Source organism: Medicago truncatula, chromosome 4 (assembly GCF_003473485.1).
Source record: "Medicago truncatula cultivar Jemalong A17 chromosome 4, MtrunA17r5.0-ANR, whole genome shotgun sequence".
Lineage (NCBI taxonomy): Eukaryota > Viridiplantae > Streptophyta > Magnoliopsida > Fabales > Fabaceae > Medicago > Medicago truncatula.
The window spans coordinates 1113027-1122722 of record NC_053045.1 but is presented as its reverse complement, the minus strand read 5'-3'; the positions used below and the strand labels follow the sequence as shown (position 1 = coordinate 1122722).

At 37.9% G+C, this 9696-nt stretch overlaps 1 non-coding gene across 1 annotated transcript; it reads left to right on the top strand.

Annotated features, from left to right (window-relative positions):
• The first annotated feature begins 7063 nt into the window (after window positions 1-7063).
• LOC112420610 (small nucleolar RNA R71) lies at window positions 7064-7170 on the top strand. Its single transcript, XR_003010783.1, has one exon. It is a non-coding gene; the product is annotated as a small nucleolar RNA R71 (small nucleolar RNA).
• Window positions 7171-9696: the final 2526 nt, after the last annotated feature.

Here is a 9696-nt window from a genome sequence, read left to right as displayed (position 1 = left end):
GTTTCTTTTCTACCTCTTTTACTTCCAAGTATTCTTCCTTAGATATGAGCTTGCTTTTTGATTTCCTACTCTTGGCAACAGGAAGAGCACCACCAAACATTTGTTCAGGAACATCTTTCAGACTGATCTTCTCCTTTGTTCTTTCAAAGTGTCCCTTGATGTAGTTCATCTGAACATCCAGAGGATCTTGCTTACAGATGGGGGGAAAGTTTGGGATAAGTGCTGATTTGGCATCAGATGGCTTCAAATCAGTGGGTAGCTTCTTAAGATCTTTTGCATCAATCAGACGCATGGACCTTAGAGTCTCACCGTTAATAATCTTCCCTCTAACAGTTACCAACTGTTCATCTGTGAAGATTTGAGCCTCCTTCAGCAAATCTAGAATGCCTCCCTAATGAAAAATCTCAGAGAGTAGCCTCCCATAGGGTACCCAACACCTATTATTATGCTGGCTCTCTCTGAGCTGTTGTACCATATGCCTGAAGATATATCTGGGCACATTTGCCTTTACACCCTTTATGACAAAGTGTAAAAGAATTTTGTGTTCTAGAGAGGGTTGATCACTACCACCACCTTTTGGTAGTAGGTTGTCGTTCTGAATCTTCAGCATTACTTTAGTCTTTGCATCCATATCAGCATAGGCAAAGTTCTTGACCTTGTTGTAGAGGGTTTTGTTTACTATATCATTCCAGGGGCTGTCCTTAGGCTTTGCAACCCCAGCCTCATGTTCTCCTTCTGCTGGTCTTCTGAGGACGAAAGCAATCACATCCTCAGTGATCCAAACAGGGATTCCCATGATGCTTGATCTTATCTGGGTCTTAGAAAAAGTTTCCAAGCCCATTTCCTTTCTGGACTTCCCTTTGAGTTCAGGATTGAGAAGAACTTTTTCATTTTCCTCAATCTTAGCAGCTTGCCTGTCGTAGATGCTGGCTCTAACCCAGAAGTGTCGTACCGGTGTTTGATAAGTTGGACCATTCAGAAAGTTGAAATAGCTTCCCAAACCTTGCGCTTCATAGAAACTACCAACATCACAGTTGTGAGCGGCCAAAGAATCAAAGTCCACTGGACTTTCTGATTGAATCTTTAAATCCCATTCCTCCAAGGACATGGTTCTTCCCTTTATCACGTAGGCAGGAGCTTCTTCTTGTTGCATGTTTGATGATGAACCAGGTGCAGAACTTGAAGATGCCATTAGATTGATTGAAGATTGAAGAGGGTTTCTAGGGTTTTTGAAGTTTCTTAGCAGCGAAGGTTTGAAAAGAAATGAAAGTGTGAGTTGTGAAGTGAGTAGTGTGTGTTTGTTTAAGTGTTTTTATCAAAAACGTTTGCAATTCAAATGAGACAAACAAACATAGCATTAATGACAAATTGGGGGCGCGTGTTAGTACGTTTAAAAGCAAATAAAACATCATTGCCCTTTTTGTTATACTCCAATACAAATAGACCACGTCAGAGACTTTTCAGAAAACTAACCTTTGGGTAATGGGACAGTTGTTACAAAAAGTAACTGCCAACGTTCCCACTAACCTTGCTATTCAGAAGCAAAGAATACCGCTTCTGAAGTTTTAGTGCTGACGTCATCTTCAGAAGCACATTTTCCTCAGAACCTCAGTTAAGAGCTTCTGATGGACCAGATGCTTCTGAATGGACTTCAGAACCAAACTTCTTATTCAGAGGCAAGCAAATTTTCAATCAGACACAAAGTGCATGTTCAAATTTTTCTTAATAAAATCAAATCTTTCAACAGATAAAGGTTTTGTAAATATATCAGCCCATTGATGTTCAGTATCAATGAATTGTATATCTAAAATTCCTTTTTGAACATAATCTCTGATAAAATGGTGTTTGATCTCAATAAGCTTGGCTCTAGAATGTAGAATTGGATTCTTTGACAAGCAAATAGCATCAGTATTATCACAAAAGATGGGAATACTGTTAGCATTAATCTGATAATCTTCCAACTGATGTTTCATCCAGAGTAGTTGTGTGCAACAACTTGCAGCTGAAATGTATTCTGCTTCTGCTGTAGACATAGCAATAGTTGCTTGTCTTTTGCTTGCCTAGGATATCATCAATTTTTAGGGTTTTGACCTAATTCCAAAACGTCTCTAAATCAATCCTAACTTTGTCAACTAATCATCAGAATTACAGTAAATAACATTATTGAATTATTAGTCTCACCCTTACCTTGAATGAAGAAATCGCAGCCCTCACTCTAGGTTCCTCTTCTCTTGGCTTTTTCTTCCTTTTCTCCAAAAACAGTCGTACGTACTTTATGTTTTTCTAAACTAGGTCTAACCTTTTATATCTCCTCTTAAAATACTTATCTTATCTCACTTTCTCCCCCAACACTATCTAAAATATCAAAACAGCCCTCAACTAAATATTTTATATTATTTTCAAATCTTTATTCTATTTAACAATAAAATAAATCTCATATCATAATCATGCATATATTATATAATTATAATATAATCACCTAAACTCGATTAAATAAACGATTAAACGAAAGTGGGCGTTACAAGCTAGACCTGACAATAGAGTTGAGATAGTAGTCGGTGGTATCATTACCTTCATCGCTAGAAAGTTTGGAGTAGGTGAGGAAGATGGGATAAATCCAATTGAGGGCAACAATAGACTTAATATTGAAACCCTTGTTGCTATGAACTTCATTAAGATTCACCCACCCATGACTTATGCACTTCAACTTCGCATACCACTTTTATTTCTACTTCCTAACCCATCTCGGACTAACCCCGAGGTGGAGGAAAATTTGTTGTATGTTGGTGATGGATTACAGGTACATGAAGAGCATAATCAAGGTGACGAAGAAGGTGCCCACATGCACCATGAAGAAGAGCCCCGTGACCATAACGACAACAATGAAAGATGGGCATGGATGCAAACCGAGGTACAAAGGATAAGCACCGAGCAACAAAGGCAAGGTGTTGAATTATCTGGGCTAAGAAATGATGTCCTACGGGGCAACCGCATATCTGAAGAAAATAACCAAATGCTTCGGAACATGATGCAACACTTACACCTTCAGGGCCCTCCCTATGGACCTCAATAAAAATGTGAGCTTTCCTCTTCCTCTTTTTCACCTTATCTCTTCAATCTCTATCTCACTCTTCTACCTCTCCTTTTCTTCTACTTTTCTTTTATCTTGAATCATTGAGGACAATGCTTCTCCTAAGTGTGGGGGGAGCCTAATAAAGTGTCTTTAGTCGTAGTGTTTCCAAACTCCCTTGAACTTTATTCTTTTGTTTTGTTTTATTGTAAAAGACATAGTTAAGTAGGTAATTTTTATTGAAAACATCATGACACAAAAATTTTCATTGTCTCCTCTTATTTTGTTGATTCTTGTACATGAAAGCAAACTCTTGTGTTTTAAGTCTTCTTGATATAACCACATCTTGTTTTAAAGTGAATAAAATTCTCCAATGAGAAAAACACAAAAGTTGCTTCCCTTGAGTAAATGTATGAATAGGTATTTTAAGGAAACGCGTTCTAATCTTAGTGGTGCATTAACCTTTAAAGACTCTCAAAGCGCCAGTAGTATAAGTGAGTATAAGGGAGATCATAAAAAGCCAAAAAGCCAAATAAATTCCAAGATCTCATCACTGAATCTAGATTGGGGAAGGAGGTAGGCCCTCCGACTTCCTACGTGAAGGTGATTGTTATCTTGAGAAAAAAACTTTAAAAAGCATCGTTGAAACTAGATTGGGGAAGGAGGTAGGCCCTCCGACTTCCTACGTGAAGACGATGTTTTAAGGGATACCATTGAATCTAGATTGGGGAAGGGGGTAGGCCCTCCGACCTCCTACGTGAAAATGTTGTTCCTTAAATAAAGAACTTAAAATGTGCAAATGGCAAAGAACAAAGATTCTCAAATACTCCCATCTCTCTTATATGAATTGTGGAAGGAATCTTCCTTGGTTAGTTTAGTGCTAGGATTAGACCATGTTTCCTCATAATGCCTATCTTATACAGGAGCAAGAAAAGGGTTGGACTTCACACACACACTCACTTAAAACTTGATCGTTGGGTAGAATAAAGATTTCAAGAAATACTTGAGTTTGTGATTAGTGTACATTTGGGATTTAAGCCCTTGAGGAGACATGTGCTTTAATTAAACTGTCATTTGATTTAACTGTTGATGCTACTATGTTTATGCCTTTTGCTTGAGGACAAGCAAAGATTCAAGTATGGGGGAGTTTGATGAGTCATTTATATGCTATTTTAATATGCTTTCTAGTTTAGTTTTATTTAGATTTTATATTAGTATTATTTCCTTTTTAGGATAGTTTACTTTAAATTGCAATTTATTATATTTCAGGGAAGAATATTGGATGGATTGAGTCTTGGAGCAAAAGAAAGGGATTTGGAGCAAATTGGACACGAAAATACGAAGATTGGGAAACAAAATATATCTCCCACAAGTCAGAAGCCTGGCACGGCCGTGCCACCCTCCAGAAGACCTTTTGCTGCTTTTGCTTGGACTCCAAGCTATTCTATTTTGGCGCACAATCTACTGAGGAATATTCTTGGAATATACTTGCTTAGATTTTAAGTCAATTGTGTACTATAAATAGAGTAGCTAGCCATCACAAATATTCATCTTTACTTGGAATACAATAAGTGACAATTGCTTTTCAAAATAAAGTTCTTTTCCTTTCCTTTATTTTCCTGTCTTTTACTTTCATGCTTTCTCTCTTCTCCCCCATGTCTACGATGAACATGAGTGAGTAGACTTCTTCTTGTCTTGGGATTATTGGATAAGTCTAAATGACATAATCCTAATCAAACCAAGCCCTAAGCCTTAATCTTATGTAACCCTAATTTCTTATCTGAATTCACCGTCTTAACATGGATTAACCATTATCAAACTGTGGAAACGAAAGTGGAGGGTTTGATAATTGTTCGTCCATTATTCCAAATATCAATTCATAAAACGAAAGTGGAGCTTTGATATTCGAACAAGTGAATTCAGACAAGGGTGGTTGTGGAGGTTTGTGGTTTGTGGTTGTATGGTTTGGGGGTGGTTGTGGAGGTTTGTGGTTGTATGGTTATGGAGGTTGGAGAGAGAAGGGTGAAGGTAGAGAGAAGTTTGTGTTTGAGAGTGAAGGAAGAAGAAGGCCAAAAGGTAAGGTTATACCTACCTGTGGTCGGGCACGGCCGTGCCAAGCTTAGCACGGGTCGTGCCAACATTCTGGAATGTGGCCTATCTTTTGGTGTATCAAGGTTTGGCACGGTCGTGCCAGTGTGAGCACGGGCCGTGCCAAGGTTCTGGAGGGCGAGGCTTCAAAATTTTCTATTTTCTTGAATTCTTCTCGAACAATGACCTACAAAATAATTTAAAAACAAAAACAAACAAAACGAAAGCAGTTAAATGCGTGGGTTGCCTCCCACGAAGCGCTCTTTTATTGTCATTAGCTTGACGTTAAGAAAGTCTCCTTAGAAAGGATCAAAGAGATCATATTGTGTAGTTGACGCTAGGAAACGTTCTTTCACATTATGTACTTCAATCATGTTACAAGAATAAAGAGCGGGACCTTTCATAACATTTTCCAACTCGAATCCAATCATCGCATCACTCGCTTGAAAAACTATCCTACCACTCTGAACATCTACTATAGCACTTGCAGTAGCTAGGAAGGGTCGTCCTAAGATTATAGGGACATCATGGTCCTCCTCTATGTCAACCACCACGAAATCAGTCGGGATATATATCCCTTCTATTTTGACGGGTATGTCCTCGATGTAGCCAACGAGAGGGATAGTAGAACGATCCGCTAACTTCAAGATCATCTCGGTAGGTTTAAGCTCTCCTATTCCCATCCTTTTGAAGAGGGATAAGGGCAACAAACTTACACTAGCCCCTAAGTCACACAAGGCCTTGTCAACGGTTTCTTTCCCTATCACACAAGGGATGGCAAAACTACCTGGATCTCTAAGCTTTGGGGGTTGCTTCTTGACGATTGCACTACTTTCCCTAGTTAAAGCTATTGTCTCTTTGTGATCTATAGCCTTTTTCTTTGAAAAAATTTCTTTTAAAAACTTGGTGTATAGAGGCATACGAGACAAGGCTTCAGCAAAGGGAATCTTAATGCAAATCCTTTTAAGTATGTTTAAGAATTTAGCAAATTGGGCCTCCAAGTTGAGCTTAGTGAGCCTTAATGGGTTAAGGGCCTTGTTCTTATCAAGCGGTGTCTTTATCGCATCCTTCTCACCTAGAAGCTTAACACTCTCTCCCTTGACACTTTTGGCTTTAGTAATGGTCTCTTCTAAATTACTGCCCCCAAGAGAAATAGCATTGACATGGGCTTTGGGGTTTGTTTCAGGTTGACCAGGAAAGACTCCTGGTGTTTGAGAAGAGGCGGCCACTTGGGAGATTTGGGTCTCAAGCATTTTGGTGTGTGTGGCGATGGAATCAACCTTGGTATTGAGTTTGGAGAGAGAGTCGTTCAGAAATCCTGTTTGGTTTTTCAATTCTTGAAGATTTTTATTTTGATTTGCAATGCAATTTTCCAGTAAAATCTCCAAACTTGATTTCTGAGCCACTCTCTGGTTGTTTGTATAGCCAGGTGGTGCTGCTTGTCCATAGGAACCTTGAGGATTTTTGTAAAAATTTTGGTTTGGCCTCATTCCTTGGTTGTATTGAGCGTAATTCAGTTGCTCAATATTGGCAGCACTACCTAACTGACAATCAACACCTATATGACCAGTTATACCACAGACTTCACAAGGAGGGGATGCAGAAGAAGGTGGGACAGCATTAACATTAAGTTTTTCAATTTTTTGGGTTAATGCCTCAACCTTAGCAGCAAGGTGGTTATATTCAGAGACTTCGTATATACCTGCCTCTTTCTTAGAGGGAGTAGGAGTAGTGACGGCTCTCTCGTTGGTCCATTGGTAGTGATTCTGAGTCATGTCCTCAATCAAAGCATAAGCCTCCGTGTAGTTTTTGTTCATTAGAGCTCCACCTGCAGCTGCATCAACAGACATCTTAGTGGTATATGACAAGCCATTATAAAACGTGTGGACTATAAGCCACTTCTCTAGGCCATGGTGGGGACAAAGTCTAAGCATTTCCTTGAAACGCTCCCACGCCTCATAGAGAGATTCCCCATCTTTTTGATTGAAACGCGTGATTTGGTCTCTAAGCTTAGCGGTTTTAGATGGGGGGGAAAATCGGGCGAGGAATGCTCGCCTCATATCGTCCCATGAAGTAATGGAACCGACTTCTAGGGAGTGGAACCAAGCGCTAGCTCTATCCCTTAAGGAAAAGGGAAAGAGATGAAGTCTTACGGTGTCATACCCCAAATTTTGACCACTTTTTCTGTTTTTTTAATCCATTCTAGTTCGTAGTGTAAAGCCAAGAATTTTCGTTGTTTAGACGAAATTTCGGCAGAGAGGTATTTTAAAATACCTCATATTTGGTTCCGAATCGGGCCCTTTTCTCTCAATTCTCATTTTTATTTAGTTTCCATCTTTTATTAACTTTAAATTCATTTTTTAACCTTTATTTTATCTTATTTATTTTTAGTCCTTTTATTTTATTTTTAATGTCAAAATTTTGTCTGATAATATCCAAACACGCAGCTCACACACAGCTCATTAACAGGCTGTCATGTTCCTCTCCAAGCAACAGAAATTCAGCTCTATAAATATAACCACCTGCACACAGACAAAGGGGGGACCGAAGTTCACAAAGAAACAAACAACAACTTTCATACCATTCCATTTATTCTTGCAATCCAAATTTACAAAAAGAGCTAAATAAAATCCAGTTAACAGAGAACAATTTTCCAGCACCAACTCAACCCGTACAAACCGTAAAACAACCACAAACCAACACAATCAAATTCGCACAAACCTCAAACCGTCACCATCTTTCAAGCTCAAAAACAGATCCGGACTTTTTGTAGGTTTGTTTCAAAAAAGAGTTTTTTTTTTCCGAAAGTTTGAACTTAGATCTAGAAGTTTGGGTTGTTTGTTTGTGAAAACTAAGCTCGGATTCGAGAAGTAGAAAAAAAAAGGATGTTTAAAAGTGTAAAAAGTTTGTGAATCAGAGGGGTTTCGACCTCCGGCGCGGTGGTGCCACCACCGGCCACCGCGCCGAAACCGCCTCCGACCACCACTCTTCTCATCGGAGAAGATGAAGAAAGGAAGGAGAGAGAAGAGAGCTTCTCTCTCTAAAATAAAGTAGAGAGAGGAAGGGGATGTAAAAAATGAAAATAAACCGGCACCATCCCTATTTATAATATTAGGCCGAACCGGTTCAGTCTTTGAACCGGTCTGAACCGTCATAAACCGGCCCACGAGGCCCACACGCGCCTGATCTCATCCAAGCCCAATCTGTCTTTCTTCTAATTCCTGCACCCCCTTTTATTTCTTGCTTACCCCCAGCATCTCATTTTTTTAATTTCTTTTTCATGCATTTTAATTTTCTCTCTATTAATCTAGAGTGCTCTGGTCCCCTGCATTTTTTATTTCTTTTTCATGCATTTTAATTTTCTCTCTATTAATCCAGAGTGCTCTGGTCCTATATTAACTGTTCATATTATTTCTTTTAATTTAAATTATTCTCCAGAACAATCTGGTCCTTCTTAATTAAATTAATCCAGAGTGCTCTGGTCCTTGTTAATTAAATTAATCCAGAGTGCTCTGGTCCTAAGTTAATTGTTAATATTATATTTTTGTTCTCCAGAGTGTTCTGGTCCTATATATATATATATATATATATATATATATATATATATATATATATATATATATATATATATATATATATATATATATATATATATATATTAAATGCTATTTATATTATTGAACTACCGCACTTTTATTTTTATTGCTCTTTTAGTTTAATTTCATTATTCAAAAACAACAAAAAGCATTCAAATATCAAAAAAAATTACAAAAAAACATTTTCATAACAAACCTTGATTCTCAAATCAAGTGACCGTTATTTTTATTTTCTTTCTTAATCAAATTTCAAATCAATTCTAATTTTACCTCAAGTCTATTTCTTTCAATATAAAAAACACAAACAAATTCCAATTTGCCACTTGGCTTTTATTTTAACTTTTTTTCAAAAAAACTAATAAAAAAACACAAAACAAATCAAACGTCAATTTCTACCCCGAACTACGAGGTTTTGATCCCTCACGGGTACGTAGGCAGAGGACCTTGTCTTTCCAAATCAACTAAAAACAAATTTCTTTTTTCTTATCAACTAAAAACAATTTTCTTTTTTCTTTTCAACTAAAATCAATTTTCTTTTTCGTTTTAACTCATCATCCAATTTTATTTTCATCTCTTCAAATAAGCAAAGCAATTTAGCACAAGATAAATTAGGTAAAAGGTTCCTACGGAGTACCGTAGACGCTTAGGGTGCTAACACCTTCCCTTCGCGTAACCAACCCCCGAATCCAAAGTCTTAAGGGTTTTTACTCATTTTTTCCCTCCCACGAATAAAAATTGAGAGTTCAAAGATTGACGATTCAAAATCAATTAATGGTTTGATATCCGAAAATCACGAGCACATACGGCTTCTTGGTTCTCTTTTATGGTGCCACTGAGTCTAAGGAAGGAAGAAATATGGAGATTTGGATCCTCAGTGGGTGATCCAGAAAACTGATTTTGCTGCACTAAATTGAGTAGTGCAGGCTTGATTTCGAAGTTATT